The following is an 18,130-nucleotide window of genomic DNA, read 5'->3' as shown; positions in this document are numbered from 1 at the left end:
TTTAAGACTTTCTCTATCATCAACTCATCTATTAATAGGACAAAGACTTGAGAAGCCAACAACAGATGCTCGCCTGTAAAGAGATCCATACTTGGGAGATGAAGTTGGATAGTCACTAAATCCTAGGTTTGGAACTTCTTAAATTAAGGTCACAGCTCAATCATGTACATTTTATCATGGTTAGTACAATAAGCACAGCTGAGGTTAAAGCTTCGCAGACCTCAAACCCTGAAGGCTGAAACCCTTGATAATGCTATTGAGAAAGAGTAGCACTTTTATCCTCCTCATTATCACTGTCACCATCATTCTTATCCTATAAACCTTACATGATGAAAGCCCAGCATGGAGAACCATGCTAATACTAGTCATAATTTATTTTATTATTTCTTTCATTGTTAATTTTCCACTTTTGTTTAAACCACGCTAGGCATCAAATCAATTTAGCTAAAAAGGATGAACTCCAAAAATGTATTTAGAATAGCTGCCTCACTCTCCTACTTGGTGAGCCAGATGAGCTTCATGGTTCATATAGCATATCTTGGTGAGGGATATCCAGGTAGCAGGTAAAGAGTTAGTTCCTGTAACACTTCTTCCCCTAAGGAGTAAAGTAGTGCTCCTTAGGGAGTCCGTGGCCATCTCTTAAACCATGTGATATGTGTATATGGTAGGATCACTTTTATACATTCTTCAGGGCTATGAAATAGTAATTTACTTAAGATATACCCAGTGTTTCTTTTCCGGAACCAGTGGAGCTTTTTCTGTGGATTCTGGTGATGGGTTTGTGTACACAGTTGTCAGTGGACATGTGGTAGGGGATTCATAATTGATAGTGTCTTCTCCTCACTGAGGTTGTTCAAATGCTCACGAATTGAAGATGGTGAGTTCCACTCTTGGCATTGGGGTCACATGAGAGGTTTGAACCCAGAGACAGTACAGTGTGTTTCATCATTTTAGCCCTTTCTTTATGTACCCATAGAGGCATTTGACTTTACGTGGGACCTTGTCCAACTCCCTTGATCCCCTCCTGGGTGTTTTCCCTTTTTGTTACTGGGACTATTGAAGGCACAAAGAGGGTCAAGGATTTGACTGGGGCTGCCATCTAGTACGGTAGTTCCCCATTACCTGTGGTTTCGCTTTCTGGGGTTTCTGTTATCTACAATCAGCCATGGCCTAAAAGCAGGTGGTCCTCCTCCTGACATAGCATCAGAAGGCCAGAAGTAGCCTGATGCCCCATCATGGTGTTGTCTCTGCCCTTCGCCTTGCTTCATCTCAACGCAGAGGCATTTGACCTCACATCAGCAGCACACAGAGGAAGAGTGCACTACAGACCACATTCACGTAACCTTTATGACAGTATATTGTTATAATCGGTCTATTTTATTAGTAGTTTACTATTGGTTCTTGTTCATCTCTTACTTTGCCTAATTTACAAATGAAACTTTATCAAAGCTGTGTCCATCCAGGAAAGAACACTGCATTGTGATCGGTATTGTCAGTGACTTCAGGCATCCACAGGGGATCCTTGGAATGGATCCCCCTGGGAGTGAGGGGGCAAAGCTGTCCTCTGCTTTCCCCAGGAGACTGGAAGCTCCTTTGCAGTGGCAATACTGATGTTTTCTCTGACGTCCTCTGTGTCGTCTGTGATTCAGTGCTTAGAGGCTTTGCAAGCAGTCACTAGAGAAACAGTTAATTGAATGAAGGCTCTTCACGAATTAGAAGCCATAGAGAGCATGACCATGTTATCACTGGGGATTGCCCCAGGATCGTTGTTTGACTTCCTGTTCCTCTGATACCAGTATTCCTGATGTCACTGGAGCAGATTCTCAAATAGAACAGTCCCTCCTACCTCATTATAGCATGGCACCATTGTTTCCGAAATTTTGGTATGCAGTGCTTCAAATAGGCAGAAAAGTGGAAGCCAAAGTTGAAGGAGATGTTTTTATGCCCACTACCCAGATTCTACAATTTAACATTTCACTTTGTGTGCTGTTTGACATATTCTTCCATGCATTAGGCTATCTTCATTTTTGTATGCATTTCAGAGTAAACCACCAGCATCCATATACTTCACCCCTGAACACTTCAGTGTGCATGTCATTATGTGGTTTCAGTTTTGACCTTCTTAGAGCTGCTTTCAGATTTTTTTAAGATTTATGTATTTATTTATTCATGAGAGACAGGGAGAGAGGCAGAGACGCAGGCAGAGGGAGAAGCAGGCTCCATGCAGGGAGCCTGATGTGGGACTCGATCCTGGGTCTCCAGGATCAGGCCCTGGGCTGAAGGCGTCGCTTAAACTGCTGAGCCACCTGGGCTGCCCTGCTTTCAGATTTTTAAGGTTCTGGCATTTGTGTTGGCGAAGCCTAAGAAGAGATGGTAAGCTGAATGTGAAATAAGCTCCCTTTTCAGACTTAGGTGTCTCTGTTTGTTTTCTCACTATAGTGAGCATACAAACATGTACATATCACTGCCCCCTCTCCCCCACATTACACAGTCACATTATTTGTATTTATGAGATGTGGAATGCTAGCCGAGGACATAGAGTTGTGGGTCTCCTTTATATGAGGGAAAACTGGAGAATTGGGGTTGAGGAGAGTGGGGCAAAAGGTTAGAGCTAGGTCTGACAAGGGAAGGAGAAAGAGGTTCATTACCAGGAAGTGAGCAGTGTGCTACCACTTACACAGTCTAAGGAAGGCTCAGTGGCCATGTATATGACTCAGGAGGCCATGGATTTCATAAACCCTAATGATACAAGTACAAGGTCTTTCTGTTCTATGTTTTTCCAAGATTTTATTTTTAAGTAGTCTCTATGCCCAATGTGGAGGTCACTCACAACCTTGAGGTCAAGAGTCGTATGCTTTGGCAATTGAGTCAGCCAAGTGCCTGATGGGTGTTTGTCTATTCCAATGGTTTTCATATTATATTCCATGGAACCCTAGAATTCATAAAGATGTTGAGAGGTTTCACCAATGTTGGAATTATACTTTTCAAGGTGTATTGAACTATTAAAAAAAAAACAAACAAAAAGCAACAGACATATTCAGTGGTACTTTGTAGTAGATTTTAACATACTGGAGAACACTTAAGGATTGACTTAAAAATAAGTAAAGGTTATTCATGTCAACCTAAAATAAAATTTTGGATAACACCTATCTGTCATCCATCAAAGCCAAGGTAATATTTCTGTTACGGGAATAAAGACAAAAGGTCTTCAGCAAGACCATTCCACTAAAGCCATGGTGTTAAGGCATTGGCCCGAGAAAGCTGAAGTTACAGTTTGGTTTCCAATTACCATGAGTGCTTAGCCATCTGTTATATTTAGATTTTTTTTTCCAGTACCTTTAGGAATCTGGAAACAGATGAGTATATGCTTTCAACTTGCAATGGCCATAAAAGGGGAAAGGTAGTTAAGTGACTGAAGGCTGGCTCCTGTGTCATCCCTTGGTTGGGGCCATGCGAGTGGATTGGGGAACCTTCTAGCTTAAACCCAAGTCTGGAGATGTACATGTGGAATATTTCCATTCATTAGGAGATGTTCAGGGCTTCTTGAATTATGCCCAAAAAGCTTTACAATGACTTTGGCAGATTTCCTTCAGATGGAGGCTACGGTAGTAACTTTAGTCCACTCATTCTGGATTGTAGCACATTCTGTGCTTGTAGTCTAAAGTACCTTTTGGAAGCCAGCACCTGCCTGTGTGTGGTTGCAGCTGTGTTTTAAAATGTTTGCTTCTCTATATTTTATTCTCCCCTAACATCTTTTGATGAAGATTTCCAAAGTTGAAGTGATTGTTGTGGTGCACACCTACATACCCATCATCTAGAATCTACCATTGACATTTTACTGTGTTTGTTTGATCACCATATCTACCCATCCCTCTGTCTATCCGTAAATTCATATTCTTTCTGGATGCATTTCAAAGTCAATGCAGTATATTTCACCAGTTAAGTAGCTTTATATAATTTACACACTTGGAGTCTGGCTTTTTGAACACTACACAAATGTGCATTAAATTGGCATAGAGTCCTATGAAAGATGTAAAATAAATGCTCAGTTTTACTGGGGAAAATTTTAGAAGACTTATTTTAAAAGTAACAGATTTTCTGGAATTCTGGCATGGTGTTGGAAAAGAATACTGGTGTATTTTTAAATCTGAACTTTCTCGTGACTCAGACATCACTGACCCCTAATAAAGAGGAGGGGGGGTTATCCCTGTAAATTTTGTTTTCATTGTTGAGACAGGAGCCAGATAACTTCCACTTCTTATAGAGAGGCAGGATCATCTTTAAAAATGTTATAAACAGCAAGTGTTGGTCCCTCCAACAAAATATATTTTATTTGGAAAGCAGAGAGAGGCAGTTAACCAAAGACCAAATTGGTCTACGCTGGATCTGATCCCAAGCCCTGGTGTCAAGGTGTTAAGTGCAAATTATTAAAAAAACATTCTTGTTACAATTGGAGCAGTGAGACCAGGATGGAGATGAAAGATTTGATTGTATGGCTTTTGCCCCTATTTGTACGGAAAGCACTCTACATTCTTGCAAAGCTGGGTTGTCGTTCCCTTTATTCTCAATCCCCAGAATCATGTCCAAACACTCTCCCTTGGTCCAGGGGGTTGGCTGGGTATATTTTCTTCTGGAAGTCTTCACTTGCACTCTTGCGTTAGCTGGCAGATCCTTAAAAGCATTTCCAAGCAGCTTTTCCCACTCCCCACAGGGGCTAATCCTGTAGCTTCCACTTCAGTTCCAACTGCTGTGTTCCTCATCTCTGACCTTCCAAGAAAAGTTAGTGTAGAAGAACAAAGAAAAGTTAGGATAGAAGATCGATGGGGCAGGGAGTAGGTGTGAGATGTGGGCGGAGAACTGAGTGGTTAAATGCTTTGAAAATGTGTCAGTAGACCACAAATAGGACCAAATGATGCATAGGGAGTTGTGAGAATTTGACCAAGCTCCTCGAAGAGTTATGGGTAGGGCATACTACCCTTCGAAACCCATGACAACTCATTGGCACCATAGAACAACATGTGTACTTTGGTCTCAGAAGAGACCATTAAGTCACAGAGGTTCATATTCCTCTCTACCACTGACTTTGCTATTTGACCTCAGAATGTGACGGGCCTGTTTGCTGCTGGTGGCATAAACACCCATCATGTAGCTAATGAACTGTCTGTGGTGTAACAGAACAGGTTACAACCCTATCTAGTTTTTGTTACAGCCCTAGCCTTTGAACACTTCATTAACATTTAGCTACTATCATGAGTCAAGTTTAATTTTTGAAAAGGGTTGCTCTGTGTACAAGTACATTATGTCCTGTGGCTCACGTGTGTAGTACCATCTTAATTAAATATTTCCACAGATCCATTGAGAAGATACATTTTTCTTCCTGCAAAATATATGTTTAAAACACATCGAAATTGAGGGTGCCTGGGTGGCTCAGTCAGTTAAGCGTCTGCCTTCGGCTCAGGTCATGATCTCAGAGTCCTGGGATCAAGCCCCACATTGGGCTCCCTGCTCAGCAGGGAGTCTGATTCTTCCTCCCCGTCTGCCCCTCCCTGTTGCTTGGGTTTTTTTCTCCCTCTCTCTCAAATAAAATCTTTTTTAAAAACACATCAAAATTGATTAGACTATGTACTTATTGCTAGCAGGAAGGTGGACAGTTGTCTAGATTTATGATTAGGACAGGTGATAGGACTTGAGTTTCTATTCTTGGTTTGACCTCGCCCCTCTCACTTAAGGCAAGACACTTAATCTTTTTAATGTCTCGGTTTATCCCTGTATAACACCTGTAGCCTTCTTTCACGAAAACAGTACCTGGTTTATAGCCGATGGCATTTGAGGATGTGATACAGAATGTGGCATTGAGGTTCAAATGACTATGTAGAAATTATTTGTATGTTGAATGATGATCTTGACAAATTACTACTTACTACATTTAGAAAGTTACAGCTCTGGAGGGAATTGATATTTGATATTGTTGTCCTGTGTGTTCTAAGTTACCATCATAACAGTAGGAAATAAACCCTGTCTTGGCTGTGGCACAAAGAGATTAACTCACTTCTTCAAGTTGTTTCTAAACCTCCATCCCATTCCACAACAGAAATAAAAAGTTCTCCTTGTTTTCTTTACTTTGTCCAGGATAGAAGTCTTCAAACTAACCTTGGGGTAATTTTTTCTTTTGTTGAGTGTTTTCCAAATTACTCTCTTTGTGGAGATGGGAGGGTAAACCATGTCACTGACTTAAAGCAACCAAAATTGTCCCTCTACACATGTGCAGAGGGGTATGCCTTTCATTTGTAGATCAAAGCAAAGGGCCAAGATTATGTGGAGCTTGCCTATCATACATTTGTTCCCAGCTCCCTGTGTCTTTGCAGAGAATGAAATCGTAACAAAATACAAGAGGATTAAAGAGCTAGACCCTAAGTAAAAAGTGAAATACCCATATGACTAGTTTCTAAATTCTCTATACTGGGAAACATTGGCTAACAAGCAAGAGAAGCCCTGTCACAGAGGCCGGCAGTCTTTCCTCGATAATTGGCTCCTAGATTTTATGATGCGTGGTCAATGGGTGTATGTTTTTTTGTGACACTCGTAAGGTGTGAGTCTTGTGAGAACTTAGATCCACTTGAAAAAGGAGGAGACACTACCTGCTTGGGTCCAAAGCCTGATATAAGTTCGTATTTTTCTTTTCTTTTGACAAATCTGTCATTTCGATGTTACTTTTTGGTTCGTACAGTACCAGGGCACAGATAATTTAGTTTGGTTCCTACCACAATCCAATCGGAATAGCCAGACAGGGTTAATGGGTTAGGATTAATGTCCCCATCGTATCGATGAGGAAAGAAGATGCCGAGGATTCTCTCTGGGATTTCTGATCCCACGTCTGTTGTTCGTTCCTTGAGTTACAAAACAGTAAAGTCACAAAACACTCCCTGGTCTTTTCATTAAATGGAAGCTTAAAATTCATTTCACTTTTATACTGTTGTTCTGTTTTTACAAAGTTAACTTGTAATTGGCTTTGCACTGGCTGAGTTCCTGAATTAATCTCTTCTCCACCCATTTCCTTACCAATACGATCATTTATGATCATTTATATGGGCCTCAGCATTGCTTTCTGCCATTGAGTAGATAGTTTGAAGCAAATGAAAATCAGTTTGGTTTTATAATTTTTATAATGTTCCTGGTTTGCCACACTGAGTTGCCACAGTGGTGTGACTGAGGATCCCTGTTTTAACATCTAACAAAAATAGCTGGCAGGTGTACTTCTTACATCTATTTGCATATATTATGCTGATTTATAAATGTCAGCCCTTTTTCCTGAAATCCCAAAAAGTTCACTTTGGAAGTGTGTGCTGTGAGATTGGAGTGTGGTACTGTGACATTTCTTTTTCCCATTTGGCCATAGCAGCGGGGAGGTGTGGTCTTAGGTTGGTAAGTCAGTGACAAGTAGAATACACATCACTTGGCCTGGGTGAGTTATGTGACTTTGGAAAAACAAGCACCCATTTCAGAAAAGACTGAATTTTTTTTTATTTAAAAAGACTGACTTTTTTTGAGACTCCAGACATTGAGCTGCTCTTCTCCTTCAAAGAAGTACTCAGAGGGTTCATTTAAAACCCTGCTGCAGAGTTGAAAAATCTCTGACAGATTTCTGTAACGAACGAGGATGGTGTTTTGTTTTCCCAGCATGCAGTGTGAAGGTCAGACCTGTGACTCAGAGCTGGGCACCGTGGGAGTGGTATGCACCAGTGACATGTTCCCAGTCTAATCATCCGCCAAGGGCTTGTGCCTGGCTCAGGTCACTCCATTATAACCCCCAGCTGAGCAACCACTTTTCCTTTTTAAAAAGAGATAAAGAGGAGAACATGAACATTTGAAAACCAAATGCCATGTGTACTTTATGGCTTTTCAGCCTAAAGACTCAATGGACACTAAACACCTCCTCTGTGCTGGGATGCAGACCCTCAGTAGCCACTCAACTAGCACAGCGCGGCACTGTGTGAGCATATATGTATGTTGTCCGGATAAATGCTTGACTCAGTTTCTTGTTTTGTAATTCACTGGCGAGGCATCATGGTTTGGTGCAAAGAGCAGTAGACTTGGAATCACAAGCCACTTCCTGTCTGGGTGGCTTACTAACTCAGGGTAACCTTAGCATAGTTGGCTTGGGATTTCCAGACAGCATCTTCTCTGCCCGGACCAAAATAATCTGCCATTTCAGTAAGCTTTGATGGGTGCCACCCAATCCACTTGAGATCCTTTCATGGTTTTCCCTCTTGCTCCCTCTAGTCCCTTGTAAAATCACAAGTCTTCCATGCATCCGACCTCTGCTGGGTATGAGAGGAAGTCAATCTGATGGAAGTAATTTACGAGTTTTATTAGTTGGTTCATTGTTTGTAATAACAGCCTGGAATCAAAGTGTCTGCCAGTGAGGAACTGACTGAGAATTGGGGGTATCTACACACTTGAACCCAGTGTACATTATATAAAAGTAGGAAGCTCTTTATGCACTACCACGCAAAATTCTCAAAAATGTATTAAATCCAAAAGGCAAGGTATAGAAGGGTGTGTATAGTACATCACCATTATGTTTTTAAAAAGGGACAAAGAAAAACATACACAGTTACCTCTTTTCCTGGGCCCAGTGTCTCTGGAACTAAAGAAGACACTGGTACCATTGTTTACTAATGGAGGGAGGGAAGTAGGGGCCTGGGGATGGGCAGGAGAGGAAGACTTTTCACTATATACTCTTTTGTACCTTTCAGAAAAGCATTATAATATTTAAAAAATAAAATAAATCCATACAGAAAGAAAAGGATGTTCAGTGGCAGCATTATTCATAATAGCAAAAAAATAGAAACAGCTCCTGTGGGCCAATGAATGGGTGAATAAACAGGGTGTGGTGTATCCACACAATGGAATACGATCCGGCAGTAAAATACAATGAATGACTATACCTGTTACAACATGGCTGGAACTTTAAAAGAGCAGGCTTATCTAAAAGAAGGCAGGCACAAAAGGTCACACACATTGTATGGTCCCATTTGTATGAAGTGTCTAGAATAAGCAGAAAGTAGCAGAGTGGATGCCAGGGGCCTGGAGGAAAGGAGGGATAGGGAGTGACTGCTGATGGCCTCAAGGTGTCTTTCTTGGTGATAAACATGTTCTGGAATCAGATGAGGGTGATGGTTTCACAACTTTATGAAGATGCCACAAACCACCAAAGTGTATACTCTGCAAGAGTCAGTTTTATGGTGTATAAATCGTATCTTAATACATAAAATGGAAAGCAACTTGGCAGAGTCATGAACATGGAAACTTCAAGAAGCCATGTGAACATATAAAACAATGGATGAGGGCAGCCCAGGTGGCTCAGTGGTTTAGCACCCCCTTCAGCCCAGGGTGTGATCCTGGAGGCCCAGGATCAAGTCCCACGTCGGGCTTCCTGCATGGAGCCTGCTTCTCCCTCTGCCTTGTCTGTGCCTCTGTCTCTCTGTGTCTCTCATGAATAAATAAAATCTTAAAAAAATAAAACAATAAATGACTTCCTTAACATGTCCCCCCTAAGAAATATTTGCATTGTTAAATATTTCACATAGTGTCACTAATGACACCAGAGGACTTCCTGCTCTTTAGCTACTTTCACTGACACTCGCTGGTGATCTCATTTCATCGGGGAATGTTGGTAACCCAGATGAGGGAAGCCCTGATGGATATAAAGGACTTTCGGTATGTGGGATTGAGATGTTGTGACAGCTTTGAAAGGAGCCTCAGAGAATCATTTGGACCAGTCTGCACTTTTTCTCCTGTGCTCACTCAAGCCAAGTTTCCCCACACACCATCTTTCCTTGGGTCAGCTGCTGAGCCCTTCCTCTGAGTGGCCTAGTAAGATAAGGCTTTTAAAATATTTTATTTATTTATTTGAGAGAGAGAGAGTGGAGTGGGAAGGAGACAATCCAAAGACTCCCTGCTGAGTGTGGAGCCTGATGCAGGGCTCAATCCTATGACCCTGAGATCACAACTTCACCCAAAACCCAGAGTTAAATGCTTAACCAACTAAGCCACCCAGGCACCCCAAAGATATGTCTTTGAGATCCATGCCCTTGGCATTCATTCAGAATCAACTCACATAATATATACAGAACTAACCTATGTTATGGCCAGAGCTACTGTTTCTGATGGTATAGGTAGCCTCTTCTCATTGTTGATCTCCACAGGCCAACTTAAAATCAGAGATGCGATCCATGGTGGCCTGCCTCATTAAATAGTCCCATCAAAGCCAGCCTTTATTTGTTGTGTTGGAACGTCTAATCATCCATTGGGTTCACTGGGCCCTCACTTGGTTGGAGGGATATAGGGAAAATCCATCCCTGTTCCAAGACTGAGCAGGTGACCTAGACCCTAGGAGGTCTTTTATTTTCACTAGAGGATCAAGAGAGCAAACTTCTTCCCCCTAGGAGTCCATCATCTGTTCCTAAACTGTCTGTGTCCATGCAGGACATGCAGCTCTGTCTTCTGGGCTGTCATGCTGCTAGAGGCTGAGTCCTCTGAATCCCTAGGATATGTAGAATTGTCCTAGTGGAGACAACTCATGCCCGTAACTCTTATAGTTGGGCTCTACCTCTTTTCCACATGTCCTCTGTGAACTGGTAAACTCAGAAAGAAATTTTTCTTTTGCGGGAATCTGCTACCTAGGAATGCTCACCTGTAGAGTATAATTGGATAAATAGCAATATATCGTGCTTACAACAACCCTATTAACACAGGTGCCCCTGTTATCCCCATTCTGCAGAGGAGCAAACTGAATCACAGAGAAGTTAAGGAGAATTTTCTGGTGCACAACCAGTATGTGGTCCAGACAGGATTTCATTCTAGACGTTCTGGCTCAGGAGTCTGTGCCCCTTAACCATTACACTGTTCCCTTGAAACTTGAGAAAATAGATACACCTGTCTTAAACTCAGGGCCAATCCCATGCCGTCTATCTTTGAACGATGTTGGTTGTTCAGGCAGTCTCACACAAAAATTAAGATTTGAGTATCTTGCGCAGAAGCCCTCAGAAATTGTTATAGGCCTGTCTACACCCATTTGATCTGCATTCCATCAAATGCGGTAGAGTCCTCGCCCTGGCTCCCGGTTTCCTCCTCCACACCTGAGACTGGCTGGGCTTATCTACTTGGTACATATTCACATGTTTGTTCGCCTTGATGATCACACTGCTTGAAAAGGAACAAGAAAGGTTGGGATTTGAGGCAAGGGGGATGTGATCTTTCCAAGTGTGTGACCTTCGGTGGCTTCTGCCATTCTAGCTGCAGAGTCCTTCTCGTGTTCTGCTTGCCGAACTCTGTGTTCCCGTCATTCTGTTCACATAGCCGCTGCCTGGCATGGGAGCGCATCACTTGCCTTCAAGAGCTTTGGAAGCGGTCACTTGTGCTCCTTGAGCGTCAGCTGTTGTAGGTGGACCCTTGGCCCCTCCATTGACCTGGACCTTCCCTCTCCTGGCCCGTCATCAGAGGCTCCTTCCCAGTCGCCTCAGCCAAAGTGTCTGGTCTGTGCCCAGACTCTTGCTGCAGCATGAGAGGATCCCTAGGGTGTTTCACCTGCAAATCACACATCTGTCCCTGAGTCTTGAGGTCGATCACCCAGACACCCAGCCTCTGCCGATGACTCTCTGAAGTCAAGGGGCCATAAACTGTTGTCCCAAGTTTTACAGTGTCATGAGTAAGGAACCCTTGCTGGAAGCAGTCTGATATGCAAGGGTCGAGGCGTCATGGTTCTGGGTGCTTGGGTTCTAGATGTGGAGCTGCTGATAAGGCAGTGAGGCAGGTCATGTCCCATCTCAAGGCTTTAGTTTTGCTGTCTGTCAAAGGGGGTTGGCTGGGCCAGGTGGTATGTAAGGTGGTTTCCAACACTGTCTTTATGGCATTTTGTGAAGGTGGCATCTCGCACAGACCCCGCCTGTAGCCTCTGTCCTCACCATGGACAGACTGACAGAGAAAATAAGCTGCCCTTTGGGGCAGTAAGGTCACGCCAGGGCACCGGCAAGATCACACTGGCCTTTACTCTGGTCCTGCTGTGGTGTTTTCAAGGCATAAGGCCTGACCTTCCAAACAGAATAGCTCTTTCCACAGAAAGCCATTCATGTTTGCTCTCTCAGACATGGATCACTGGGGCCCGCCACCCTCCCGAGTCTGCCTGTAATGTATGCTTCGAATCCAGATTACGACACCACTCAGGCAGAAGGATCATGGCCCTCGGGAAACTCGACAGGTGGGGACCAAGCGAGGCTTTCACCTTTCATGTCCTTTCACCCCTCCAGAAACCTGAGTTGCCCTCTCTGTCAACCCTGTTAACTACCGAAATGTAGACTTCCCGAGTGACCCCCTGGAACCCCGTGTTATCTCCTTCCTCCTATGCTCCCACTGCCACTCTGTGCCCCATGACCAAACCCCCCAGAGCCACTCACAAGGGTGTCTGACCTTTGCCCTGAATTCCAGGGCCACACCAATGCATAATAAGGTAGTATGGTAATTGCAGTCTTTTGGTAAATGAAAACAGATTACATGTTAGAGTGTGAACTGCCATATAAGGAGGCAGGGTTCATGAGGTACTGTCATGACGCCTCTGGTCAAGGTAGTCGATCCCAGTTAGCAGCTTATTCAAGGTCCTGTCCTTTCCTGTTACAGATATTAATCAGCTGGGTAAATTATAGACTAGGGTCACAGAATGTTTAGCCCTTGAGCATCTATCAGAGGCTTGAAATGTCCATAACAGGTGGGCTTGGTGAATGCCAGGACTTAGCATGATTGAAAGGGTGTTTTGAGTCACGGCACATGGCAACATGGAAATAAAACAGATATATCACAAGTGGGTGGTAGAAATAGACTGGAAGAGAATTTTAACACCTAAAATATGACAAAGATTTATCCCTACTAGCTTCTCAGTTTCATGAAACATTTATTTTCATCTGATCTGAGATTCTACATTCACATTACATATTTCCTTCTAAAACTCTGATTTCTGTTCCTTTGCTTCTATGTTTTTCTCTTTATTTTCTCTTTTAAGTACTGCTTCATTTTTTTTTAATCTGAGGTCATCATAGTGTCTTACTTTGAAAATAATTTGTATAGCGTTGTCCTGATGGTGCTTTCTGGTTAGAGACCCATAAAAATATCTATAGGCTGTAGTTGGGACTGTTCCTACATCTTGGTAAGAGTCTAGGAGGTGGCAGATGCTGGGGGCAGGAGACATTTAAAACTCCCTAATCAGGGTAGCCCCGGTGGCGCAGCAGTTTAGCGCCGCCTGCAGCCCAGGGCGTGATCCTGGAGACCCTGGATCGAGTCCCATGTCAGGCTCTCTGCATGGAGCCTGCTTCTCCCTCTGCCTGTGTCTCTGCCTCTCTCTCTCTGTCTCTATGAATAAATAAATAAAATCTTTAAAAAAAACTCCCTAATCATAGAATGACCTTTGCAAAAATCAAATGGCGCAGGCCATAGCACGTGTTTAAATTCTTCATCTCGGGGGCGCCTGGGTGGCTCAGTCAGTTGGGCATCTGCCTTCGGCTCAGGGCATGATCCCAGAGTCCTGGGATACAGCCACATGTCAGGATCCCCACTCAGCAGGGAGTCTGCTTCTTCCTCTGTCCCTCCTCACTGCTTATGTTCTCTCACACTCTCTCTCAAATAAATAAAATCTTAAAAAATTAAAAGTGAATAAATTCATTTCCAAGTGAGTATTACAAGGAAACTGTGTAAGCCCTGGTTAATCATGAGGTGGACAGGTCTTCTCTTGTGTGATGAGCCTTTTCAAGGTTCTTGGCTCAGTACAGGGTCTTCCAGGGCCCGTAGCTTACCTCATTGGTGGCAGTCCTTCCCCTTTCCCAGGCCTCCTTTTCCTTGGCCCTGCAATTCAGGGAGCCTTTGGGGAGGCACAGTTCTGGGAGTTTGCTTTCATTTGGATATTGCAGGATGAAGTCACCCCCCATGTGGTTCTGGGGGGGTGGCACCTTCATTTTACTCCTTGATGCATATGCCCTGAATTGTGACACTTCAGCACAGTGACTTTGCAAAATTTGACTTGTCAGAAAAAGTACTCTTCCCACCCTAAAGATTGACAGGAACATGAGATGGCTTAAGCCATACTGGGCCTTTTCTGGCAAGAGCACACAGGACAAGAGATACTCCAGGGAGCCCAACATGGAATCACATCATATCATAGTGCATGACTAGGTGCCTGAATCTCACCGTTAGAGTCACTCAGTGAAATTGCTGGCCAAGGGCCTAGTGACCGGACAGAGTTATATGGAAGAAAACCCCCTTAGAGTGTGTTAATTAGCGATGGGCATGGGGAGAACGATGGGGATGAGAGAAGTGGTGAGGATGAAAGCACTGGTGTAGACACAGAGTCCATTCCACTTGGTTGCCAGGCTCTTGCCTCTGGCTGTGACGAGTGGCACCGATTGAAGAAGTTTTCAACCATTTTGAAATTTCTTTGGTAAAAGGAAAACTATAGCTTTATCTCACTAAAATAGGTAAGGGAGGAGGGTGCCTACAAGCCGGTTACAAGATGAGATTCTGAGGAACCTCCTGCCAGTGTGGGCCACCCAGGTCCCAAATTGGCCGTGCTGGACTTGTAAGTTATACCACTTTGAACTTTGGAAGTCCGATCCCCTCCCTCCACCCTGGGATGTTGGGCGTTCGTGAGGTCAAGAGTGCAGGGTTGAGCCTGTGCAGGAATGCCCACAAATGTGACTCTCGGGAACCACACAGTCAGGCCCACATATCTCAGCAGGTGGCTCGGATCATCCCATTAAAGAGGGTGAGCCAGTGACATCTTCCACCAGCTCTGCCTCCTAGGTTCCCCCTGGTTGCCCCGATGGCTCCAAACCCTGACCTCTGAGGGCCTGCTGCCTCCTGCCCGCCAGGCTTCTGTGCCACCACTTCCCGACACCGCACCCCTGCCCCCAAGAGGCTGTACCCCGCCTTCGCTCTCACTGCACCTTTCCTTGCAACGACCCTCATTTCCATTCTTTCAGGGACCAGGTCACATGTCCTGACATCCATCAAGTCTTATCTGAGCCCACACGCAGATGTGTGCCTGTGATAAGACCCAATGCCCCTCACATCTACGGGGGTAGCTGTGTACCTCCTGCCGATGCTCATTCGCACATTGATGTCCATGAGCTTGGAAGAAAGGACCGCATTGTACACTCGGTGACCAGAATAATATCTTGTGTCACATAGTAGGACATCTGTTCAGTGTTTACGTTGTAAAGTAAATGAAGGGAGGGGATGGGATTATCTGCAGGTGGAGCCTCAAAGTAGGTCACAACTTAACTGCAGAGTCGTTGGAAGGCAAGAGCATCCAGAGAGATGAGCTCCGAAGTGAGTGGTTCTCAGAGTACCACATCCGAGTGGAAGCTTAGGGCTTTTGATGCCTCACACCCACTGAGAAATCATCCTGACACACAATGGAGTGCGAGAGAATAAAGACCTGCCTGGAAAGGCCTTCAGACTGCAGAGAGGTTTGTGCATCACACGGTAGCCAGCCCCATCAACAGTAAATGAAGGAAGGTGCTTTGTAAACACTACAGTGGTTATTAAGGAGATTATTAAACATCATGCTGTTCATGTGTAATGAAGTTGGCTTGCATGCTAGCGAAAGCAGCGGCTATTCTGGAGCCTGGAGCTAAATAACTGCCAGGGTCTAGAACTGCTGATCCCCCAGCAGGGCAGTGACCAGCCCTCCTTAGGAGGAATTGTCTGTCACCTTACCAGAGGGCCTTTCTCTTGGTTTTGTGAAAGTTGCAATTCTAACTCGAGGCCACAGGCGCTGGGGGACCCCCCACACACACACACACCGAGCAGGCAGGGTTCATAATTCCTGAGGTTGGAGAAGGAAGGTGGGGTGTGGCAGGAAGAGGGAGTGATGTACGGGGTGGAGGGGCAGTGAGGCAGGAGTGGGGAATAGGTGGAATGACCACACTGCTGCAGGGCCAGGCTCCCACTCACAGCACCTTGTCCTCGGCCACTGACTAATTTGGGGTCGCAAAGCAGCTCTCTGAGTTATGCGTTTTCTCCTGTGTTTTGACAAAATAGATTTTTGTGTGTTTGCTAACTTGCTGAGGCTGTCCAGCTGTCTGTCTGTATTCTGTAGGGACTGCTCGGAACACTAACAGGGCCCCTGCACTTGCTGAAAAAATATACCCCCTGATGCAGGGCTTGAAGCCAGAACTGACTTATCTCGGGAAAGCTCCACCTCAGAAGGCACCTCGCTAAAATCTGGTTTCCTGTTGGTCAAGGTGAATCATCTCATACAGTCCCCACATTTCTGCCGTGCAAGACACGGAGCTTTATTTCAGGGGTGCTGTGGCATCCCAACCGGCCAGCCCCTCTAGCATTTAGTCGGGCCGCTGAGAAAGAGGCTGCGGCAGGTTGGAAGGCACAGTGTCACCCCCCCCCCCTTTTCCCAGACTGAGCCCTGGACGCAACATGGGACAAATTTGCCTGTGACATCCTAGCTTTTGTTGCTCTGTCATTTCCAGCTAACCAAAGGTTACAATTTCAGTCATCTTTTACTTTTTAGATTCTTTTAAAATTTTCAAATTTTTCTTATTTATTTTTAAAGATTTTATTTATTTGACAGCCTGCACACAAACAGGCTCCCCACTGAGCAGGGAGCCCGATCTGGGGCTCAATCCCAGGACCCCAGGATCATGACCTGAGCCAAAGTCAGATGCTTCACCGACTGAGCCACCCAGGCACCCCTCAGCCATCTTTTAGAATGACTTTTTCAGGGGCACCTGGGTGGCATAGTCCGTTAAGCGTTCAACTTTTAGTTTGGGCTCAGGTTGTGATCTCAGAGTCATGAGATCTAGCCCCTCATCAGGCTCTGTGCTCAGCCGGAAGGATACTCGAGACTGTCTCTCCCTCTCCCCCACCCCTTCCCCCCTTGTTGTGTACATTCTCTTTTGTTAAGATGTATTTATCTATTTGAGAGAGAAGGTGAGTGAGGGGAAGGGGCAGAGGCAGAGGGAAAGAGAGAAGACGACTCCTTGCTGAGCAGAGAGCCTGCCACAGGGTTCGGTCTCACAACCATGAGATCAAGACCTGAGCCAAAACCAAGTCAGATGCTTAACCGACTGCACCACTCAGGTGCCCCAAGAATAACTTTTTCATTAGACAGTTGAAGAGCATAAGAATTATAAAAGTCATTCATCCATGTATCCATGAAGCATTTCTGGCCCGGTCCCCAGCCTACTAGGGGAGGTACAGAATTGGGCTGAAACCGGTGACATACACAAGACAAGGCAGTATCTATAAGGTATTGATCCTGGGGCCTGCCCCTGAGTGAAGCTCGGATGCCTTCCTTGACATTCAGTGGCCAAAGACACTTTCTGGGTTCCAGGTGGGACTCTGTTTTGGTTTTATATGGGACCCAGTGAACACTTTTTTGACTCTTTTCAGTCATTTTTCAATAGATAGTTATGGTGGGAAATAAATTGGGGGAGCGAGTACAGAGTGGGGACAGGGAGCATGGTTGCAGTTTTCAATAGGGTGGTCCAGGGAGCAAAACCCAGAAAGAAGTAGAGGAGTACCCGCAAGAGGCACTGTGCTGGGGGAGCACGTGCTGGGGCCTGAAGTGGGGCATGTCTACAGGATGTAGAAGCCAGTGAAGAGGTCAGCGTGAGGCTGGAGTGAAGGGCATGAGGATGCAGCCAGAGAAGGAGCGGGCGCGGGGTCATGGAGGGACTTACAGGCCCTCCTCCAGCTGTTACAACATGTTATGTTGCCCTCTTCATTTTCATCCATATTTTGACTTTTGTTGTGCCCAACTCCAAAAAGCAGGAGATTTCACTTGTGGGGCAAAGTATGTTCCCTGTGTAAATAGCGGGTATGTACACGTACATCTGTCATCTGACACTAAGGAGATGTATGGCTAGAATCACTCTTTCAGGGTCCTGTTGGGGTCTGGTCCATAGCAAGGAGGATGTAGATGAAGCCCTATATCTCTGTATTCCTCACGTCTAATGCCTTTTCCTTATACTGGGTGACACTACTCTGTCCCTTACAGTGACTTCTATCATTAGCAGCACAAAAACGTCTTCATAGGGCCCGGTGCAAGCCATTTCGGCATATAAAG

General features: G+C 44.8%; 1 protein-coding gene across 3 annotated transcripts in view; it reads left to right on the top strand.

Moving 5' to 3' along the window:
- Positions 1-18,130, top strand: part of FHL1 (four and a half LIM domains 1) — a 63,354-nt gene that overhangs the window by 31,703 nt on the left and 13,521 nt on the right. The window lies entirely within an intron of this gene.

The sequence above is a fragment of the Canis aureus genome, chromosome X (assembly GCF_053574225.1).
Source record: "Canis aureus isolate CA01 chromosome X, VMU_Caureus_v.1.0, whole genome shotgun sequence".
Classification (NCBI taxonomy): Eukaryota; Metazoa; Chordata; class Mammalia; order Carnivora; family Canidae; genus Canis; species Canis aureus.
The sequence above is the reverse complement of the archived record's forward strand: the minus strand, read 5'-3'. Positions and strand labels throughout refer to the sequence as shown.